At 37.9% G+C, this 24,110-nt stretch overlaps 1 non-coding gene across 1 annotated transcript; it reads left to right on the forward strand.

Moving 5' to 3' along the window:
* Positions 1–24,001: 24,001 nt before the first annotated feature.
* Positions 24,002–24,110, forward strand: LOC112082365. Its single transcript, XR_002897033.1, has one exon. It is a non-coding gene; the product is annotated as a small nucleolar RNA R71 (small nucleolar RNA).

The raw sequence follows: 24,110 nt of genomic DNA on the forward strand, positions 1-24,110 counted from the left end.
TACGAACTATCTAGATCACTTTATCGGTCAATATTCTGGTGCGGCTATTTTGACCCTGTTAAACAATTACTCAAACCTTGGATCCAAAAATATTCCAAAATTTTTAAGGCCTTTCTATAAACATTGAGAAAAAAATCTAGTAGTGTGATTTTCTTAAAATTCTATTTATTTGGGTGTTCTCTTGCACTTTTGAACTTTCATTTGATCAATAATCCCAAAGATTAGGATAAAAAAATCATATAAAAAGAGTAGTAAATAGTCAAAAGAATCACCTATACATATGAGGTAAAAAAATAGAAATAGTCAAAAGAATCACCTGTACATAGGTAAAAAAATAGAATCACTGTATTTACTCTAGCTACATATATGGGTTATGTATATTCTATAAATTAAAGTAAATGATATGTGCAAGTATAAACCAGAGGAACTGCAGGGTGTATTCATCGATGATATCAGCATTATCTAACACTGTTGTTGTTCTCTTTGCTCTTAGTTGATATTGCATATGAGAACCTCTCGGTAGGCCTCCGTGTTTTTCCGTTGTTCCTTTTTATTCTTTGCTTCTATGTTATTGACTCTTTCGTTTTGTTCGCTTATATGAAAGATATCCCTAGGTTTCTTTCCAGAGGTCCAGGATCTTAACACGAAATCCATAGACATATCCATCCACAGTTTGTTAGGTATAGACAGAAGCAACTGTGACAAGTACCCAGCGGAACCAGAATAACTTACTTGTAAGGGTCACAATAATTTTTTTTACTCTATAAAAGTTGCATAAAACTTATTGAAAACTATATTAGATCTCATGTGATCTAATCTCACACAAAATCTGAAAATTTTATCTGGCGTCAACAACAACGATCTCCATGTCTAGCTTTCAAAAAATTAAGAAGACATCATTTTTATATTATTTCATTTTTTTTAATATAAAAAAACATACACAATGGAAGAACATAATAAATAGCCAATCAATAACTAATTGTACATTTTAAATTAGACTAGAGGCTTCATAGGTTTAACTAAATAAATTTATTTGATTAATAAAACTTCCGACAAAGCTTATGTACAAACTATGTACATAATCTTATCATAGGGTTTTTCTAAGTGCCGCCCTTCTTCACCAAGCTTACGAGCTAAAGAGATAAGCTATTCCCACCTTCATCTGAACAAATAAGCCAACAGATGACTAGATGATGCGGCTAAAGATCAAATTAACCAAATCATGAAAATGTAAACAAAGGACATGTTCCAACAAAAACCAATGTTCAAATAATCTGCAAAGTAGATCATCCGAAAAATGCAAAAAAGATGACATGTTACAACCAAAACCAGTGTTCAAAAGATGATTCTAGAAAACGCAAACAAAGGACATGTTCCAACCAAAACCTGTGTTCAAATGACAATTCTAGAAAATGCAAACATAGGACATTTTCCAACCAAAACCAGTGTTCAAATGAAAATTCCATATTTGCTCTCTACCTTCTACGTCTCAGAAGAGTTGGGTCCTCTCATCAATCCAAAACCAACAACTGCACAAATCCATGCATGAGACAATATTTACTAACATGTAGACGTTAAAAATCAGACATTGTAATAAATCTACAAACAAGATATTACAATAATTAACGAGGACAGGATATGATTCCCAAAAGCAGTAAGAAAAATTGAAACAACCATGAAGTTATAATCAAAGCCCTATATAGATAGAGAGCATGACTACAGTAAACTTGAATTACTTTATCATACTAGGAAATTACTTATAAGTACTTGGAGGGAACTGAACAGAAACACAAGGTAAACCAAAAGCTTCATCATTTTCCCTGATAAATATATGCTGCAGATATGGTTTGCGAAGATTTGAAAATTGTGGTTTGATATGATTTTACTTTATAGATCATCTTTTTTCACTCATAGAAAAATCTCTCAACCGTTTGTTTGAAAAACACCCAGACATTGCATCAATGTTATGTATAAAGATCCAACTTCTGAAGACAACGTCAAAGCATATCCTACTCAGCTGGACTGAGACTTTGCGCATGTCGCCTAAAATCTCCAAGGATGATCTGTTTGATGGAGAAATTACTCTGGCATACATGACAAATGTAGGGTTTAGGTTGGATTGGTTGGAGAAGAAATTTGGCGAAGTAAAAGAAAATATGGCGAAAGAGAAAGCTGGTGAGATCTGGATACTGAAGAAAAGTTAAAGGATTTGAAGCAGAAGAGCTCAAACCTTGAAGCTCAGATGGAGAAGGAGAGGGCAGGGGTTTTGGCTGCCAGAGCTCCTCTATTGTTGTCTGATGAGGATATTGTGTGATGAATTAAGTTCTTAGGACTTGGATTTAGGTTCTGCTAGTGCTGTTTCGTACTTTGAAGACTCTCCATTCAAAGGGTTAACTGAGTTTCTTGATGGAAAAGTAATGGCTTGGTTTTCGAAGAGAGTAGTCTATGAATAGTTGCGGCCAAACATGTATGGATGCTTCTTGGTTATTATGTTTGGCGTTTTGCAATTTTGCATGATTGATTTTTTTGATCAATTCCTCCAAATTTTTGTGTATTAGAATATTAAAATGAAAGGATATATGTTGAAGATAGGTTATGAAGGAGCGAAGAAGAAGAATTATGAAGGAGCGAAGAAGAAGAAAGGAAAATTGTGATTTAACCACACAAATTTATTTAATAAAATAGCCACACTTTCCGATATCATTTGCTGGACATTTCTTTTAGTTTTTCTTTTAGTGTGTTTGTACGTGATTAACCATTTTAAGGTTTAGTGAGAACAGAACTATCTTTCAGTATAAACTTCCCAGAAAATCCTATCAGTTATTAGAACTAACTATTGTCAAACATGATATTGTACTGTGTTTTATCCAACCTCCAAAATACAAACACACTCGATTAAAGAAAAAAATTATACTAGTTACGAACAATCTAGATCACTATATCGGCTAATATTCTGGTGCAGCCATTTTGACTCTGTTAGACAATTATTCTCCAAAAATATTCCAAAATTCAAACCTTATAGAATTCTATAAACTAATGAGAGAAAAAAACTATTATAGTATGATTTTCTTCAAATTCCATTTCTTTGGGTGTTCTCTTGCACTCTTAAACTTTCATTTAATCAAAACTCCCAATGATTAGGGAAAAAAAAAATCTAATATAATGTTGGGAAAAACTCATGTAATAATTTCCTCAAACCTTTACCCTTAAAACATCACTAATTGGATAAAACCCCAATATCAATTTATTCAGACCTTAGACTAAGACATTACACCAAACATTTGAAACAACTCATTTTTTCCCCTAACAAAAAAAAAATTGTTTGTACTACTTGAAGCTGCAGAAGAAAAAGAAGAAGAATTCAAGCAATTTCCTAACATTTTCTACCATTGATATTGGACGAGATCGAGAATTATCTGGCATCGGATTTGAATACTTCAGATGTTGGTGAAAGAAAATCCATAACAGCGAAGTATGATTTCTCTTTGTACGAAATTAGGAACACATGTGTATGGATCTCTATCAGTACAATAGTACAATTAACATATCAATACGGAAGGAAACATCAATATAGTCCATGTTGAAACGACGTAAAAGGTGTAAAATTAAAAACGCAAACATAAAATTACTTATTAGAAAACCAAAAAAAAATCCAAACAGAAAGTATCAAAAGAAGAACAACCAATCATATAGTCATGTAAATTTCCATCTGACTCGATCAATCTTGCAAAGAAATAAAAGTTTCTTAGAAACAAATGAATATTTTATAAAAAGAGATGAAGATCGGACCGTAATGCTTACATTCCCCAGAAGAGAAGAGATGAGATGGGGTTTAGATTCAGATTCAGACAAGAATACTTCTCGATGTAACCCTTTTTTTTCTTCTTCTCAAAAACACATCAAGTTCCCACTATCATGGATCGATAATCCTGTGAGGGGGTTGCTTGTTTTTTTTTCTTACTTTCTTGAACATGATCAACAACAAGACCTGGATCTTCATTGTGTTTGTTCTCAAACTCACTCCAAACTTCTTCTTGTTCTTTTGATGAGACTTGTTTGGTGGAAGTTTGGTGGTGTTGATGATGATGAGAGAGTGAGAGTGAGAGGAAATTATAGCTGTTAAAAAGAAGAAGAGACATGATGATTACTGACTAGTACAGCATTGAAAAAATAATTATAAAAAGAGTAGTAAATAGTCAAAAGAATCACAGCTTACTCTAGATATATATATATATATATATGTGGGTTATGTATATTATAGAGTAAGGGTTATGTGCAAGTATAAACCAATTAGAGGAACTGTAGGGTAACACTTGAGATTAATATACACCACGTGCCTTCTTAGGGTTTTAGACGCATAGGGGAACCTGAATAATTTACTGTAAAGGTCATAATAGTTGTTTTTATCTAAAATATTGCATAAAGGTTATTGAAAATATGAAGATAATAATTATATCATCACAAAATATACAACTTAAATAGATCCATTTTATTTTGTTTTGTTTGTCATTGATCAAATACCTCTTTTTCAATAAAAACCAATCTAGAGAATCATTGATAAATTTATTAAAAATATAATTACGTGAGATCAAAAATTGTAAAGAACTTCTGTGCAATTGTTGCAATTATAAAAGGAAAAATTAAACTAATATAGCAAACTAAAACATGAAAGATAATATAGGAATAACGAAAACGATGAACATTATCAATCGTTGGATATATCACATGACCAGGTGATGAGAGATTTAAAATCAGAAGAATATGTTATTGCCCTCGTATCTTTCTACAATATACAAAACATACATATATATAAACTATAAACTTAACACTAACTAACTACAAGGAATATAATAGAATAATGATAAGACGACTGATTATGAAGATTAAACTAATATAGCAAACTAAAACATGAAAGATAATATAGGAATAACGAAAACGATGAACATTATCAATCGTTGGATATATCACATGACCAGGTGATGAGAGATTTAAAATCAGAAGAATATGTTATTGCCCTCGTATCTTTCTACAATATACAAAACATACATATATATAAACTATAAACTTAACACTAACTAACTACAAGGAATATAATAGCATATATTTGGAAATTGAAATGTGCGCCGAAATTACAATATTTTATATGGTAATCAATTTCTGGTTGTCTATTAGTGTCGATTAGTGTCGGCTAGGTTACGTATTTGGGGAATACAATGTGACACACAATGTACACGGTGTAGAGCAGAAAAAGAGACAATTAATCATGTTCTGTTTGAATGTCCTCCTGCATTACAAATGTGAGCATTATCACGAATACCAACACCTCTGGGATTTTTCCAGAGCCATCGGTTTTTTCGAATTTTGATCATCTGTTTTGGAGACTTCCTAAGGAGGAAATAATATACAATTTTCATGGATCGCATGGTATATTTGGAAGGCTCGAAACGAGAAAGTGTACTGAAATACTGATATAGATCCACGGGTTACACTAAAAATAGCGGAAACAGAAGCGATATTATGGGAGGAGGCTCAAAGCTCCGAACAGGATTCAACACATATAGATCTTTTCAATACTGCAAACTTGTCAATACCTATAGTCTATGAAGGCTGGTGGTGTTATATTGATGGATCTTGGAAATATACGGAGTCAGTAACGGGTCTAGGATGGTTCTATTTTAAGGAAGGTGTCACAAAAACAATAACGGGAGCACAAAATGTAAGATGAAGTTTTACGCCTCTGCACGCAGAAATGGAAGCCCTTATATGGGCTATGCATTGTATGCTGAAGAATCAAAAGATGGAAGTCGCTTTTGCTACGGACTGTTCAGAGTTGGTGAAGATGGTGTCTACACCCGAAGACTGGCCGGCTTTTGCTCTACACTTGGAGGAGATAATGAAGATGAAAAGATAGATTCAGCTTCTTTCGTATATCCCATATCCCACGCGCAAAAAACTCGAAGGCGGATAAAACCTAGCAAGGAGTGCTCGGATCTACCCTCAAAATGTTATGTATATACACTTAATACCACCGGTTTGGTTAACCCAATCGTTTTAGACACTGAGGCTGATGACAAAAAAAAAAAAAAGATTGAGATAACAAAATAGCTGTTTATTTGGACAATTAAAACAGTCTTCGTCGACCAATGGATGATTTGATTGTTGTAACATTTCAAAATCTTTAACACGTGAAAAGTTTTCTGGAATCTTATCCGATTTTGGATCCTTTATAGTCTTTTTTTTTAATGGAAAATATCCTCAACTTATCCTTTGTTTGGCTAAATTGGTATAGTCTCTTCTGTTGTCTTGTTTTATGTTTTGTTTTTTTGTCATCTTTTTATTTTTTTGCTAAGATAAAAAATGGATATTTTTTAGCAAAATGATAAATGATTAATGGATATTTCAACTCGTTTAGCAACCATTGGCGGGAATACTGAAACTAGAATATATTAAATCGACATCATAATCCGCGTGCAATGAGCTCACAAAAGATCTGCGGCTTGATTCTTCTCACGATGAACATTCTCCAGTGAACACACAGAAGAATCTTTGATGTCCACCAACGAAATGAATATCATATAGAACAACTTCAGTACTCTCACCATTTGTATTTATCAATGAGGCTAACTCTGTATATCTCCTTTAGTTGTCTTGTTTTGGTATCTTGTAATCTTCTTCTTTGGATGTAATTATTTTTTTTATAGAATTTGAGTATTTAACTGAATACTAGATTTTACCCTGTGCATTCCCACGAGAATTTTATTAAATTTTGTAATCTAATTTATGATTTTTTTAGATATAATTTTTTAATAAATGATAAAGATTTATTTTTTGTTTATATATAATTTATATTTAAATTTTTCTGTTTAGTATTATTATGATCGTGAACATAAAAATATAATTATAACCCGATCATTCTAATAATCAAAAAGACAATTATTATAAAAACATAATTCTAATTCATTCATTTTATTAATGCAAAAAAAACTGTGGTTATAAAAACATAATTCTAACCCATCTGTTATATTACTATATTATAACATATTTACTAATTTTGAAAAAAATTTTAGCTTCATATCTTGCATGTTTTGATAACTTAACCTGCAGAAGACCACAATTATAAAAAACCTAACCAATCCCATCAAATTACCATATAATATAAATATTTTTCAATTTTCAATATGTAAAATTTTTGACTGATTGATTATGATTAAAAAAACACAATAACATATTTGTTAATCATATGTTTATCATGAAAATATTATTTAAATTTCAAATGTTAAATTAAATCTAAACTATATTTAAAGAAGCCTAAAGTAATTTAACTTAATATCTAACTTTTTTAGACTTAAAATTAATTGCAATTTTTTAAATATTTTAAATTTTAAATAAAATATAATTTATATTAAGAATATCTTTAATTATCTAAATTGATATCTAATTTTCGGAATTACTTTTTATATAAAAGAAAATATATTTTTTAAATAACATCGGAACAAAATAGGATAATCTTAAAACAGTTTTCAAATATCTTTTAAAAAAAACTTTGGAAGTGTTTGGAAGCAATCACTAAAAGTGCTTCTGTTTTAATAGAATAAATTTCGAGAAAAACCAACGTGGAGTGGCGGATTTAGTATTGGGCACATATAATATTTTTTCTCTCTCTTATAAATTTAATTTTTACTCTAACTATTCTTATTTTATAGTATCATAAAAATACTATACCACCATTTAAAAAAATATAAAGTAAAATATGCATTTACAAATTATTTTCCTAATCCAGTAATATTTTCAGCATTTAATAAAAAGAATCAAAACATACCATGCCTATTTTTTGTCAACATGAAACATACCATTTAAATATAAAATCGTTTGTAAAAGATGTGTAGTTCTTTCAAATATTTAACATCAATTTTTTTTGTCAATAACAAAATACAGAAGAAAAAAGCAACTGATGACCAAAATTCTATCCACACATCTCGGATTCAACAACTTATTAATCGAGCATGTGAAAGATAAACAACATAATAATACAAACAAAATCAAACAATTTGATTCTAAGTCATCAAAGATAAAATGAAAGTAATGAAAGTAATTTGAATTTAATCGAAAAGTAAATCTAATGATAATCTGAAGTTAAGTGAAATCGCTCTCCCTTAGAGATTTGATAGAGAGAAAAGAGAGAAAACGCGCTCTCGAAAGAAAATTAATACAAAATTCGCTTTAGTTTGCTTATTTTTCGAGGTTCATGATTTTTTGGCTCAACTTCGACATCTTTAATTACATTGGGTTTGGTCGTGAAGTGTGTAGACATGATCATCAAGCGATCTTCACAAGTTTATGTGGAATCGGGTAAAGAACACTTAGTTTAGCTAATATAGCTTAAATGTGGGAAAGACTCTAGTGAAAAGAGAGAGTCTTGAGTTAGGTCCACTTAGACAGGTGTCAATCTCTGATACGTCGTTTGTATTATGAGCTGGATATAAAGCTCTGTCTTCCTTCTCGGGTGTTGATAAGAAGTTTGTTAGTCAACTAGCCGTTACAGAGAGAGAGACGGAAGAGAGAGACGATCTGTAAGCTACTCCGGCGAGTTTGCCGTATTGATAGTGGATTCCGGTGAATCTTCACCGGGGAGACGTAGCGTTCCGGTTAAGGACGTGAACTCCTAAAATCTCGTGTTCTTTCTTTTTTAAGTTCTTTACATCTCTTTCTCGTTAAATCGATTCTCAAAAAATTGAGTTCTTAATCGGAATATAAGAAGAAGATTAAGCCGATAATCTTCACAAATTGATATCAGAGCCAGGTTATTGGTGCATCTTCGTATCCGGTGAAAAATGGCGACCACGACGACTCAGAGAATCGAGCTCAGTATGTTCGACGGATCGGGCGATTTCACGATCTGGAAGAAGCGAATGTTAGCAAACCTTACTGTCCAAGGACTGAAAGATGTTCTAACGGAGAAACAAGTGCCAGTCATCGAGAAAGATGAAGATCTGGATCAAGATGCGAAGAAAAGAAAAGACAAGGAAGAAGCCGAGTGGTTGGCTCGAGATGAGAAGGCACTGAATCTGATCTTCATGTGTGTTGGAGATCACGTGTTGAGGAAGCTCGATAAGTGTACGTCGGCGGCTCAAGCCTGGGAGACTCTTGATAAGTTGTACATGGCAAAGACTTTGCCAAATAGAGTCCACTCGCAACTCAAGGTTTACTCATTCAAGATGCAAGAAACAAGAACCATCGACCAGAACATGGACGACTTTCTGAAGCTGATTGCGGACCTGAACGATCTCAGCATCGAGATACCAGAGGAAGTTCAGGCGATTCTTCTTCTCAATTCTCTGCCAAACAGGTATGATTCTCTAAAGGAAACTCTAAAATATAGTAGAGATGCTATAGGTTTAGAGGATGTTGCTAGTGCGGCTAGGTCTAAGGAGATGGAATTTAGAGATGCCCCTAGCTCTAAGAATGTTGGAGAAGGTTATTATGTTAGAGGCAGATCAGAAACTAGGTCTGGATACAATGGTCAATCAGGAAAAGGAAGAAGCAGGTCGAGGTCTAAGTCTAAAGAAGGAAAGAAAGTGTGCTGGATCTGCGGGAAAGAAGGCCACTTCAAGAAACAGTGTTACAAATGGTTAGAAAGAAATAAAGATAAAGCTCAAGGTTCAGGTGAATCTGCAATGATCAGGTTTATATGGATATTAAACTAGCTCCTGCAAATGACAAAGATTCAAGTGGATCCAGAACGGGAACAGTTGAGGTATCTGAGATACCCGAAGCTATTAAGGATACTTCTCAAGGTGGAGCTAGTGAAGTCACGGATCAAGTGATTACTCCTCAAGGTGGAGCTGAACCAATACTAAATGATCAAAGTTTGAGTGACTATCAACTTGCTAGAGATCGCACAAGAAGACAGGTGGTGAGACCAGCTCGGTATGAAGACTATCAGTGTGATGAAACAGATGGAGAAGATGAATTTGCAGGGTTCAGTTGTGCCATGTCCGAAGATGGGAGTTCAGAACCGTCTTCTTTCCAAGAAGCTATGAATGATTCTGATAGTGACAAGTGGAAGGAAGCAGCTGATGAAGAGATGCTTTCATTAAAGAAGAATCATACATGGGATTTGGTGGATAGACCAGAGAAACAAAAGGCTATAGGATGTAAATAGATTTTTAAGAGGAAACCGGGAATTGCAGGTGTTGAAGCTCCAAGGTTGGTTGCTAAGGGCTTTTCTCAGAAAGAAGGCATAGACTACAAAGAGATATTTGCACCCGTAGTTAAACATGTATCAATCCGATACTTGTTATCTGCAGTTGTGCATTACGACATGGAACTTCAACAGCTAGACGTCAAGACGGCTTTCCTACATGGTTACTTAGATGAGTTTATAGTGATGGAACAGCCAGAAGGTTATGTGGACAAGAGGTTTCCGAATAAGGTGTGTCAATTGAAAAGGTCTTTGTACGGCCTCAAGAAATCTCCAAGACAATGGAACCGACGGTTCGATGATTTCAAGACTAAGAATGGATACAACCGAAGTGAGCACGACCAGTGTGTCTATTTCAAACGGTTTGAGAATGGAATCTACATATACCTTCTATTGTATGTATATGATATTCTTGTGGCATCTGTGGATAAGGATCAGGTCACCAAACTCAAGGTGTTGTTAAATACAGAGTTCGAGATGAAGGATTTGGGGGATGCTAAAAAGATTCTAGGAATGGAGATTGTGAGAGATAGAGTGCAAGGAGGTCTTTGGATATCGCAAGAAGGGTATTTGATGAAAGTGTTGTCGAGCTATAACATGGACCAGGCAAATCTCTACTCCAATGGGAATACACTTCAAGCTGCGATCAGCAACAGAAGAAGAGTTCCAGGATCAGGAGGAATACATGCAGAAGGTCCCTTATCAGAATGTTGTGGGAAGCATCATGTATTCTATGGTTGGCACCAGGCCAGACTTGGCATATCCAGTGGGATTAGTAAGCCGTTTTATGAGTAAAGCTATCAAGGATCATTGGCAAGCAGTGAAATGGGTTTTAAGATACATCAGAGGTATAGTCGAAACTAGGTTGTGCTACAAGAACAAGGGTGAGTTTTTGATAAAGGGTTTTGTGGATTCAGACTACGCTGCAGATCAAGATCACAGAAGATCCATTACTGGTATGGTATTTACCGCAGGTGGAAATACTATTAGCTGGTTATCTTCTCTCCAAAAGATTGTGGCTCTATCTACGACGGAAGCCGAGTATGTAGCGTTGTCAGAAGCTGTGAGAGAAGGAGTATGGCTAAAGAGATTTGCAGAAGAACTTGGATTTCCTCAGGAGTCAGTGCAGATTCACTGTGATTCACAAAGCGCAATTGCTTTGTCTAAAAATGCTGTCTTCCATGAGAGGACTAAGCATGTTGCCACTAAGTACCACTTTATCAGAGACTTAATCAATTGTGGAGAGGTTCAAGTGCTGAAGATTGGAACTGAGTACAATCCTGCGGATATGTTTACCAAAGTTCTTCCGGTTTACAAACTAAAGGAAGCATTGCAGATGCTTCGAGTGGGAAAGAATTAAAGTGGCATCCGGTCCAGGATACAGTGGTGCTCGGTCAAGAGTACAAGATGATGCCACCAAGCAAGCTCCGATGATCGTGTCTAAGGTGGAGATTTGAAGTGTGTAGACATGATCATCAAGCGATCTTCACAAGTTTATGTGGAATCGGGTAAAGAACACTTTGTTTAGCTAATATAGCTTAAGTGTGGGAAAGACTAGTGAAAAGAGAGAGTCTTGAGTTAGGTCCACTTAGACAGGTGTCGATCTCTGATACGTCGTTTGTATTATGAGCTGGATATAAAGCTCGTCTTCCTTCTCGGGTGTTGACAAGAAGTTTGTTAGTCAACTAGCCGTTACAGAGAGAGAGAGGGAAGAGAGAGAGACGATCTGTAAGCTACTCCGGCGAATTTGCCGTATTGATAGTGGATTCCGGTGAATCTTCACCGGGGAGACGTACCGTTCCGGTTAAGGACGTGAACTCCTAAAATCTCGTGTTATTTCTTTATTAAGTTCTTTACATCTCTTTCTCGTTAAATCGATTCTCAAAGGATTGAGTTCTTAATCGGAATATAAAAAGAAGATTAAGCCGATAATCTTCACAGGTCGTGTGAGAGTTTTGATCCAGTGTTCAGCTTTAGAAATTTTGGTTCTTTTGCATTATTCCATCGTTCCTTGGTTTTTTTTAGCTTTGTTTGTGTTTTCTAATTTGGCTTAGTGTTTGGTCTTTTAGGCTACGTATAATTCCATGTTTGTTTGGCTCCCTGTTATAGGGCTTTAGTTTCCTTTTGAATTTGTTAGCTTAGTTTCTGGAAGATTTTTATCTTCGCCGGCCTTATACTTTTCAAGGTTTTGATCAATAAAACTCTATAGATAACACGCAAAAAAAAATCTTCTAGAACCCAAATGATAAATTAATATCAACCAAAAACATGAAGAGTAGTCAACAAAAAAAAAAGTAAAAGGCAAGAAAACTTTAGATAAGTGAGGCATTAAACTTGTCCAAACTTGCAGCTCGAGACAACTCAGAGAAGACTAAACCAAAAGATCTAAATGAGCTTAATTAGTTGCATATACAAGAAGAAAACTTATAAAATCGATGTAATATGTTGGGTCCGATTGGTGACTCCATTTAAACAAAGCGGTTAGAAAATTTAAAACATTGTAACAAAGATAGTTATAAAAGAGCGATTAGAGATAGCAGTTGGAAAACATGATTTTATTTTTGAAAACAGTTGAACATTAAGCTTCATTGGTAGCATTAGCAGTTGAATAATGTAGATGTATAAAATAATTAGTACAATGTTTTTTGAATAACTATTTCTAAAATGATATAATAATACATAGTTTAAACTTTTTTATATGGAATTTGAGTAAACAAATATTACAATTATTATTTCTGAAATAAATTTTAAACAATTCAAAATAACATTATTTTCTTTTTTTTATAGGGAAGAAGCATAAAACAATTTAGATTTTCTTTTTTCTTAAAAAAAACTATTATGACAAAGTTTTTGATAAATATGAAATGCACAATTGATTTTTTATTCTTTTGTTGATGGACATGAATACATGCACAATTTTTTTTTAAAGAAGTTGAACGTAACAAATTTTAGATTTTTTAAAAATATCAATGATGATAAGTGTTTTTAATAACTTGAAAATGCATAATCATTGTCTCATAAAATCTGTCCATATACTTATTCTCATAATTTATAATTCATAATCTATGTTTGGGGGATATTCAATCCTCTTCGGGGGAAACTTTTCTGCAAAACAGAAATGACGCCAAAGCCTGGAAAACACGATGAGGATGTGTTTTCCGAAGGCACTCTGATGCTCAAGTCAGAGAACAACTCCAAAAGACCATAAAAAGAATGTTCGGAGACCAGAAAGAAGTCGGAAAACTTTTAGAAGAAAAGTGGTCTGAGAGTCCTTGATAAAGATAGGATCTACTCGGACCTTAGCAAGAGAATGGACTTTTGGTGGAAAGAGAGAAAAGAAGAATTTGAGCGTAAAAGGATTCCACAGTTTAGGAATCACCGTGGAGGAGGTATGAAATGAGGTGACCAGAGAGATGACCAGAAAGATGGTCAGAATTGTGTAGAATGTCTGAGCTTAAAAACCAAAAGTATCTAGAGAGATATCGGGAGACTTAGAGAGGCTACGTATGTGTACCCCTTCCCTGTAGGAGTGAGTAAAGTACTTATAGGAAATTACATAATCTTGGCTAGCATACCGAATCTTGTGATGGTGTCACGCCTCTGATAGATCGAGTGGATCAGCTGGATCGGCCCATGACCCAACTCGGCTGAACTCGAATCTTGCGATAGCGTCACACCTCTGATGGTCTCACCAACTTTCTTTGTCGTGTTCTGCCTGCAACGATATCGTCTCTTGGTGTGTCCCTTTCGTTCTCAGTGTACGAGATGGGTCGGCGGCTTACACGTGGCTATGGCTCTCTACTGTTCATTTGCTTTTCCCCCTGGCTCTTGCAAAAAGTCACTTTCACCTGACACACGCAAGTAAAACGCATTAAATGTCATTTTCGCGAGCTTGTAAGAGTATGGGCAATTAAATCAGACTAAGGCATATTCCTATTGTCGATTGGAGGGAGATTTGAATACTATTCCTGCTCACATGGGTTACTTATACCTGGCCCGGGTCCCTCGATACTAGAACCAGGCTGTCGGGGATGAAAGACTTCGCTCTCCGGGTATAGGCGTGGGCTATCCTTCTGACCACCCAGTTTCCGACTTTCTTGTTTCTGACAGTGTGACATGCGCTTTTGGACACGAGGATTCTGAGAATATGTGGTCTATCGTTTTGGATCTTTTGAATCCAACTGGATTTGAGGCCCGATACTATAGGCTTAGACCATATTGGGCCGGAGGCCCAATACAAGTTCTAATTTGGCCCCCGAGGGAGAGGGGGGCGTACCTGCTAAAAGACTTTGAACGCTACGTGTTAGCATGTGATTCGTCCATGTAGGAAGGATCAAATTATCCCCAACAATTTGCCCCCACCTCACGGGTTAGCAAAACTAGCTCGGGATATAGAAGTTATCCTTATCGGGAACAAACACCTCGCCCCGTCATTAGCCGTACCTGACTGAGCACCCGCCTGAGGCGCATAACGTCTTTTCGACGAAGGATGCGTTGCCTGAGTCACCTTTTTTGGTGTGAGGCGCGTGATGCCTTTTTGATGAATGACGTGATGCCTGAGTGAGCCGCCGGGGACAGCATGTCCTGGAATCGTGGGCTCGAAAGACGCAATGTCTGAGTCACTTGCCATAGGCGTAGTGACCTGGAGCCGTGGGCTCGAAGGACGCGATGCCTGAGTCACTTGCCGTAGGCGAAGTGACTTGGAGCCGTGGGCTCAAAGGACGTGATGCATGTGTCACTTGCCGTAGGCGAAGTGACCTAGAGCAGTGGGCTCAAAAGCTGCAATGCATGAGTCAATCACCATGGGTGAAATGACCTGGGACCTTGGGTCTGAAAGCCCAGGGTCTGAAAGCCCAAGGTCTGACCTGTTAGACCATTTCCTTTGGTTTCCCGCCGTGCGCTCTCGCTCGTCATTTATATCCTTATCATTATTCATCCTATTTCCCCATGTTTACTCTTGCCAAATGACTTATTTGCGCGTTCTTCATGCCTTAATACAACTACAACTCTCATTCATTTGGGCATGAGTTCCAACCTCTTCGGTGATCTTGAATCTCAGAGATACATGTTATTTTCTCCTTGGACCGAGAGGTGAGGTGATGATATTCTAGAACAACAATAGAAATTGAACATGGGGATAATTTTCAGATGACTTAGACTTGGGCTTCTTTGGTATTCGCCCTGCCGACGGAGCCCGTCGTTCCTATGCTTGGGCAAGAAGTTGTAGGCTCTGTGAACTTTCTGGGTAACATCAATCCCCTATCATTAAGCGTTGCATAGCTGATCCCTAAATCTTCGAACTCTTCCGCCATGTCCTCTAATTCACTCATTTTTAACAGCGTAAATTCCTCGTTTTCCACTAGCTCCTCTGTGACTACTTACAGGGTGCTGGTATAGGTATGACCTCCTTCTCCTGCACCACCCAGATTGACTTTTTTCTCAGCTCAAGCCCACTTTCTTCCCGGTTAGTCATTTCTGGTGTAGCACACTGGTAATGCCTTTCTTTCGTCTTCCCGGGTAATCACTGAGCTAACCGATCTCTCTGTGATATTCCGAACAGGTTCAATGGTTCTCCTTTCTTTGGTCGTGTCGGAGGGGTCTGTACTAAGAGATGCGCCTCATTTCCACTAATGCTTCTTGTTTTTCCGCTTTCTTTTCTTTGTCCCCCATCCCTTGTGTGAACGGGTAGGACAACTCCGCTAGGAAGGGGACATTTCTTTTGAATGCCCCAACCTTTCCCATTAACTTCTGCAACTCCTCCGGTTGTTCGGCATGGTCAGCCATGATCTCTGTCATCCGCAGATCCTTCCATGTTATGTTTAGGTCTCGCATGGCTTTGTCTACCGGGTCCATGGTCTTCTGTTTCTTAACCTTCGCGTCTGAATCCTCCTTGGGGTTTTCCTGGTCCTCTGCCTTAGCTGACGTCCTTCTCTTCTTGCTTACTCCTAGGCCGAATTTCCAGTTTAGTAACGACACCGGGGTCACCGCGTCCAAGGACACCTCTTGCACCGACGCTGGTAGCTGGATCTCGTGTAGTTCCCCGCGAACCTCTCTGACTCCGTCTTTCATGGGAAACCGGACTACCTGATGGAGAGTCGATGTCACTGCCTCCCTTGCATGGATCCAGGGTCTCTCCCAGCAAGGCATTTTATCCCGAGGGCAATCTACCAACGTGAACGTCGTTTTTTTGGTTACTCCGTTCGCAAATACGAGCAGCGTGACATCACCCAGCCATCTAGTTGAATCCTACCAGTGTAGTGACTCTGGGATCATCCTCTCAGGTGCGAGGTCATCCCCTTGTACGCCGGAGAATAACAAATTAACTGAACTTCTTTTGTCAATCAGGATTCTTTTTACCAAATATTCTGAGATGTGCAAAGTCACCATCAATGTTTCGTTCGGTGGATCGAAATCCTTCTGTCCTACAGCAGCGTCAAAGATGATTGGTTTCCCCTGGGACGGAATCACAGGCACCTGCTCGATGCCACCTGATTTCCTTTTTATGGAGGCGACCATTCCCACGTCATCCTTTTCCTTGACTGCGAAGAAGCTGATACCTGCTTATGTTCGGGTGGTGCAGTTTTACTCATCTCCTTGCACCCGGACGCCTGACCTCTCCATGTTCTTCTGTGTTTTTTTCTGAAAGAAACTGCTTCAAATAACTCTTCTTGAGAATGGCATGTACTTCCATTCTGAGGGCAACACACTCTTCTGTCCGGTATCCTTACTTTTGTTGAAACTCGCACCATTTCCCGTTTCACCGCGGCATTCCGTCATGCCTCCTACTCTGTGGCCACTGGATTTTGGCCCCTAGTCCCTGAGATTGTAGACCAGCAAGGTTTAGGGGATATCCACTTCCATTTCTGCCAACGTTAAGGGTTCATGATCTTCTTCTTCTCGATCACTCTGGCAGTTCTCCGTCTGGTAGATGATGCGTGTCAACTGCGTGAGGGAACAAGTTTTACCCTTAACAAAAACAAATGAAAGCCGCAAGTGCACAACTAATCAGTTGTAGTATTTAGGGATTGAATCCATAGAGATTTGTGTGTCTGGTATTCTTCTACGATTTCTAACTTTATGTCTAGATTAGATTGGTTTCAGAGGTTGGTTGTTTGTCACGGATTAAACTAAAACAAAAGAAAGCAAATAAATCTACCCTAAGGAACAAGTAGAAAAATCGAATAGAAAGCAAATAAAGCAAGCAAAATATCGAACTAAAACAATTGAAATGCAGATCTAAATGAGCAAGTAAAAATTGATTGGTTTGTAAACTATGGCTAAAAACGCTGCGTTTTCGGAAACTCTACAGGGATCATAATCGGTTTTAACACTAGGGATGATAGATTGGGATTGACGGATATCGAAATATAAGGTTCTAGAGCTAGAGTACGGCGGTATGACTACGTCACTGTCGTGATCATAACCAACTGTTTCTCGCAACCCTGACCCGTAGGTTTCCACTCTGGCCCTGGAAGGGACAGAACGCAAGAGCTGCACAAGACTCGTCAATACTCACGATCTCGCCGCAGGTAGGTTTCCACTCTTACGGAAAAATCATATGTTTCATTCTAGGTCTGATACTTAATGAAAACTTTCGCAACACTAACTATCTAGATCAGATATTAGGTGATCAATCAAGCATACATGCAATAAGAACGAGAATAAACAGAGAACAAAGTTAAAATCTCAGATCTATAAACCTAGATGTCTTAATCGATAATGAGAGCCCCTTTAGGGAACCCTAAGCCCCACTCGGGATCTACTCAGACATAGCTGAGGTCGACATCATCATTGGTTTTAATAAAAGTAATCAAAAACAGTAAAGAAAAGAGATGAAAGAAAGCTTCTCTATTGAAAAACTCAGACTTGAACAATCTTCTATAAAAATCGCATAAAACGGCTAAAGGAAAAGGGTTTCTGTAAAAGTATCAAGGTTCTCCCTAAAAACAACCTAAATGACAAGTATTTATAGTCTTCAATACTTCATGGTCTCTAGGGTTCCGGAATTGAGGCTGAGAATGACTTTAGGCTTCAGAAATATGGGCTTTTAATCGGAGTTGGCCGGCCGCGGTCGGGAGTAACGTGACCATGAGAGATAGGTGGTTGCCCGCGGTCGGGAAGCTTGTGACCGCGGGAAATAGGCTTGTGGCCGCGGTCGCGTGACTTGCTGGCCGTCTTCGAGTGTCTCTGGGGCTAATGGAATATCTTGCGATCCAACCGTTGGAATGTCTCCAAACCAAGTGCATTTGAAAGCTGGTTGATTCTTCTATAAGTTGTCCAATTTTGAGGGTGATCAGATGGTGAGAAGGTCTTCGTCTCTCCATGAGAGTTCTGACGGTCTGCATTTATCCAAAATAGTCTTTTTGTTCCAATTTGTGTCTCTTTATCCCAAATTACCTGAAAAGTCTTTTAAAATCCGAAAACATAGAAATCCTTTGAAAATTTTTAAAAATGGAGTAAAAACACTTGTAAAAGACATTAAAGTGATCCATAAAAATGGTCAAAATCCGGTGTTATCAACTCCCCCAGACTTAGTCTTTTGTTTGTCCTCAAACAAAACAAATGCCAAATCTCGGTGAGAGGTTTGAAAACGCAGGAACTAAACAGAATCTCAGAGACCAAACTTCTAGACCAATATCAATCATTATGCATCAATCAGGAATAGCCTAGAAAATTCTCATTAGCAATACGGGCATAACTAGTCCGTTAATCCGTCATGCGGAAATCTATTGCACTAAGATCTAACTTCCAATCAACTAGCTCTTAACATTCATTAAAAATCTCGGTGGTTCTCATCAAAGAAAATATAAGCAAGGCAATCTAGGCTAGGTGTAAAAAAGGTTATTCTAGGGGTAAGGCTTAAAGTGTTTATGGGTTACCTGAGGATCGGGAGGATGCAAGATATTATGCAAAACCGCAAGAGAGATTGAAGCTGTTGGTATCCACAATTTTCAGTCACTTTCTTCTTGCCATAGATTCCTGGTCTTCTTCCTCAGGTTCTCTCCTGACTCCCCCAGACTTAGATTTTTGTAAATCTTTCAAAACCATAGTTCTTTAAACGATTAGTGGTTGCTTCTTGCTCCAAAAATTTCGACAATCTAAGACTCATTAGGCTTTTTGTTTTCCTCTCTCTTTTCTCTTTTTTTTTTTTTTTGAAAGAGGGACCACTTTTAGATATAGAGTCATAGAGAGCACAAAATTACCAATTAAAATCGGACTTGTAAAGCTTAATGAGGTTTTTGATATTCTTCCTTCCTAACTCCATTCAGTCTTCCTTGTGAGTGACTGAAAACTGCGTCGCTCCTTTTCTCTCCGACGTTTTTGCACATATCTGCTGATATAAACTAAAGAGAGAATGCATGAGGGTTAAAAACAAGGGTTTTGGGTTTAGGGTATGGTACCAGATAAAGATGAACTGGGCATCTAGGACGACAAAGAGTGGTAAGGGTAAAAGACGTCCTAGATGTATATCTCGATGCATGCCTAAAATCAATGATGAGAAAATTAGATATCAATATTAAGGTCAAATAAAATGAGCTAGTATATCCTGTCAGAAAGAATCTCCATGAATAGAAGTCCTCTGGTGGGAGTTCGTAGTGCAAGTATTCTAGCTACCGCCTAGTCTAGTGCTAACCACAAATGAGCTATCATGCATAGTGTAGAAGCATGCAGGTCTAAATCATCATAGTTTTGTGTCAAAAATTCCTGAAAAATACTTAAGGTCGAATAGGTTACATATTAAAATTTAAAAAGTACTTGAAATTTTGAAAGCAAAAGCAAGAAAATGATTAGTACGGATAGTCATCCTCCCAGTGTGAAAAAGTTGGTGAGAAGATGGTGAATAAAAGGGAAAATAAAATAAGATAAAAGAAAAGAAAATTATGATAGAACCGTGTTGGCTGTCAAATGACAGTGAAGTGCTGATCAATCACTCATCTTCCAATGTGTCTGCCTCGAACTGGTGCTGCTCTTGTAGGAAGGTGACAACGCGCTCAAAGCGTCGTCCTTGTCTCTCAACTCTGCCCTCCAGGTCAGAATGTGTGTGTGATGATGTCGATGATGAAGTGTGGCCGGTCAAAACAGATGGCTGAAAGTGAGCACGGCCACAGCTGCATCGCGCTTTACCTTGGCCACTATGAATTGGCCGATGGTGAATGGTAGACGAGGCACAGATGGCAGAAACTCATCGAGTTCCGGAGTCCACTGCGGACGTCCTCCGTTACACAATCTCAGGACTGATGCTGAAGGTAAGCAGACTCGGTGCTCCTCGGTTTCAGTGCAATACTTGTAACCAAACCTGTCTGGATCAAAAGCGGCACGAGAGATAGTGTGATCGCGAGAGAGATCAGACTAGACGTCAGGAAGTGGATCATCAGATGAGAAGTCGAATCCTACAGCCTGTAGTATCGCTGTAATAGCGCTCTCGTAAGCTGGAGTAGCGTCCTCGCAACCATGTAAATCATGCTTCACCTTCACCATGTTCTGTGCTATGATCCAGGCAAAGCAGGCAAGTCGTAGGTCGTCCATAAATGGCATCTGAAGTGTAATGAGCTCGGTCTTCAAAACATATCCCATGTTGGCTCTAGAGAAAATCGTGTGTGCTAAGAGTTTGTGCACAACTCTCACTGCAGGATGAGTAAAAAGGGCTGACTTGGATCTCCCGCTATCATAGACGCCATGACCCATCTCTCTCCATAAGTCAAAATCAGGTTCTTCTTCAAGGTAAATGCCATCAGTGTATGGAAGCTTAAGAGCTTCACAAAGTGCAGAAATGGTAAGTGAGTAAGTCTGTCCGCGGATAGAGAATGACAAGATGCCATCAGATGCTCTAGGGTTCATCCTCTTCGTGTGGTGGAGGGTGACAGTTGCTAAGAACTTGCGGACTGGCTCGGGATAAGTTGGAAGGTTCAGCTCCATGTAGGGTCTCAGCTTAAGTGCATCTATGTACCAGATTACATCTTCTCTAATTCTAAGCATCTCAAGTGTATGATAATCAATGCAAGGCGTAGGTTTGATGTTCAGCTTCTTGAAACGTCTTGCGTAGTCCACTCTCGGGTTGATCTCTTTCCCAATGTATCGGATCTGTGGTGGCTCGGGAGTTGCTTGTGTTTCTCTTGAGTGCTGGACCAACCTCATCACGTAGTTTCTTCTTCTCGGTCTGGCTTGGTTCAGCATGTACTCTCCAAGAGTAATATCATCGGGAATGTCCTCAGAGCTGTCACCAGTGCGACGGCTTCTTCGGGATCTGTTTTGTTCCATTTTTCCTACAAGACGAGATGATTCTTGGAAAAAGAGTGAATATGGATGCCGATTTTAACACATTAGCGATCAGTTATACTAATTATAGTATCAAGAGATTAGTTAAACCATAAGCAAACATAATTGACAATGAATCAAAGAAATCGAGTAGTTCATGACCAGATTCGGATTTTTGATGTTCTCAATATAGAAATCTTCTAAAAATTGGTTTTAATGAGCAATTTTCATGTCAAGTCTATAGGTTACCTAGTACTAATCACAACTCACACAAGACTTAATCAAATTCACCAATCTTGCTGTTCCAAATTTGATTTTTATAAAGCATGTAGAATCCAAATTTCAATAATCTCAATTCCTCTTAAGCTAGGTGTTAAAATCGATTTTTCAGATAACCTAGAAGGATAATCCAATGTTCTTAAGCTATTTCCACCATCAATAAATCAATATTTGGGCTTTTTAAGAAAACCCTAAATTTCAAAATCAATTAAAAATTGCGAGTTTGAGCTTCATACCTTGCTGGAAAGAGAGATTTGATGATAGATTTGAAATCAGCTTTAAAAAAGAGTGAGGTTTGGGCCAAGAATCTCTTAAAAAGCTTAAGAATTAAAAAAGATGTTCATGCGACCTTCGTCTAACTTTCAGGTTTTCTGCCAGGCCGAGCAGCTAGAAACCTCTCCTTTTTTCTCGGTTTTTCTAATTTTCTGACTTTTTGTGTTTTTGTTTTACAAAAATACCTGAAACTTAAAAGAAAAAGAAAACATAAATTGTAAAAAGGAAAAGAAAACTAAAAGAAAGAGTACCTAAATAGGTTGCATCCCATTAAGCACTTTTGTTTTAAGTCGTTTAGCTCGACATAGGCATAAAAAGTCAGGCTGATTTGACTGGCACTCAACTTGATGTGTCTTTATCACTTCCGGTCGCTGGAGGTTTTACTACTTCTCATTGAAGAGCCGTCTTCTTTCCTTTACTCTTCTTTCGGACTTTAACATTGTTTAAAACCCTTTTTGTGTTTTCGATCAGCTCCTGGATTTGGTCCTCACTAGTCTCTATCGCATCTGGTGGAATGATGATCTTGATCTTTTCAAAATCTCTCGGCTTCTCCTTTTCTTTCTCTTTCGGCCGGTTTCCTTTGCTCGGAAAATCATCTAGGACAGTCGGGTAAAACCTTCTGCGATCTACATTGAGGAAGACAACATGCCGGTTTGCGTGATCGATTACTGCTCCTACAGTGGCTAGAAATGGTCTCCCGAATATGAGTGGTCTCTCCTTGTCTTGATCCATTTCCAGGACTTGGAAATCTGCTGGAACAATCTTGTCCCCTACTAGAACTTGTAGATCATGAATCGCCCCTTCAGTATCTTTTTGAGATGAATCTCCAAAGATAACCTTGACCGTCGATGTCTTTAAGGTCTTTATGCCCAATTTTTCGACAAATTTCTTTGACATGATGTTGACATTGGCTCCGGAATCGCACAGACAGTCTATGAACTTGATTCCTGAAATGAAACATTGGAAAAAAAAACGTCCTGGATCGTCGGCTTTTATAAGCCTTTGAAACGGTGAACGTTGAGGTACCTTGAATGGTGGTTGCTTGGCATCGACATCCTTGTAAAGTGGTACAAAGATTGGGGTTTCTTCATCATTTCCATCGGTTCTGGCTTCTTCTTCGGGCAGCGTTGTTATGGCATTGCAAAATCTCTTGGGGTTATCCTCAACTCTTCCAGGAAAAGCTCCACTTTGTCTCTTCATAGAGTCGGCTTGGGCTACTTGTACGTCTAGCTTTTTGACGTGCGAAGATAAAGCTTCAAACTTTCCGTTCAGGTCATTATACGTGCAGTCAACCTTCACGTTCATGTCTTTAGATGCTTTCTCGTTTGTCATAACGAGCTGTTGGATGGACTGTTCAAGTCTTCCGATTTGTGAAGCTAGCTGGTTCGTCGTGACTCCTTGTTGTTGTACAAATTGATTGTTAAACCCCGTACCTTGATAGTTATAGGGATGTCGCGGATGATAAGCTCCTGTCCCTCCGAAATTTCCACATTGGAACTTGTTTTGGAAGGATTTTTGATGTAGTGGGTAGTACTGATCTTGAGGATTCTCCACATTTGGATTGCGGTAAGAGAGATTGTTGTAATTTGCATTCCGGAAGTTGTTGTTGAAGCCATTGTTGAAGCGATTTGGATATGGTGCTTGTGCTCCTACATAGTTCACCTCTTCTTCTTGAAAGGCTTGATATCACTAGGTCCATCTTCTGCGCCATTGTTGGTCTCACAAACATGGATTGGGCGATTGTTGCTTTTCAAAAGCTGGCTCATCATGTTTTTCAACTTGGTTATCTCCTTGTTGTCTGCTCCGGTTTGCTTCGTCGAGCGATCGTATTCAGGATAATCATTGTTATTGGCTTAAGCCAAATTCTCGATGAGGGCTCATCCTTGTGCTATCTTCTTTTTTCCAAAATCTTCATTGCTAGCTGTATCAAGCGAAAGTTTGTATTTTGGTTGCAAACCTCGGTAAAATGTGCTCAGCAGGCTTGATCCGGGAAATTCATGGTGAGGGCAATCACGTTCATACTCTTTAAAACGTTTCCAGGCTTCATAGAAAGGTTCAGTAAGTCCTTGCTGAAAGCTTGAGATATTTGTTCTCAACAAGT

The sequence above is a fragment of the Eutrema salsugineum genome, unplaced genomic scaffold (assembly GCF_000478725.1).
Source record: "Eutrema salsugineum unplaced genomic scaffold, Eutsalg1_0 scaffold_8, whole genome shotgun sequence".
NCBI classification, from domain to species: Eukaryota; Viridiplantae; Streptophyta; class Magnoliopsida; order Brassicales; family Brassicaceae; genus Eutrema; species Eutrema salsugineum.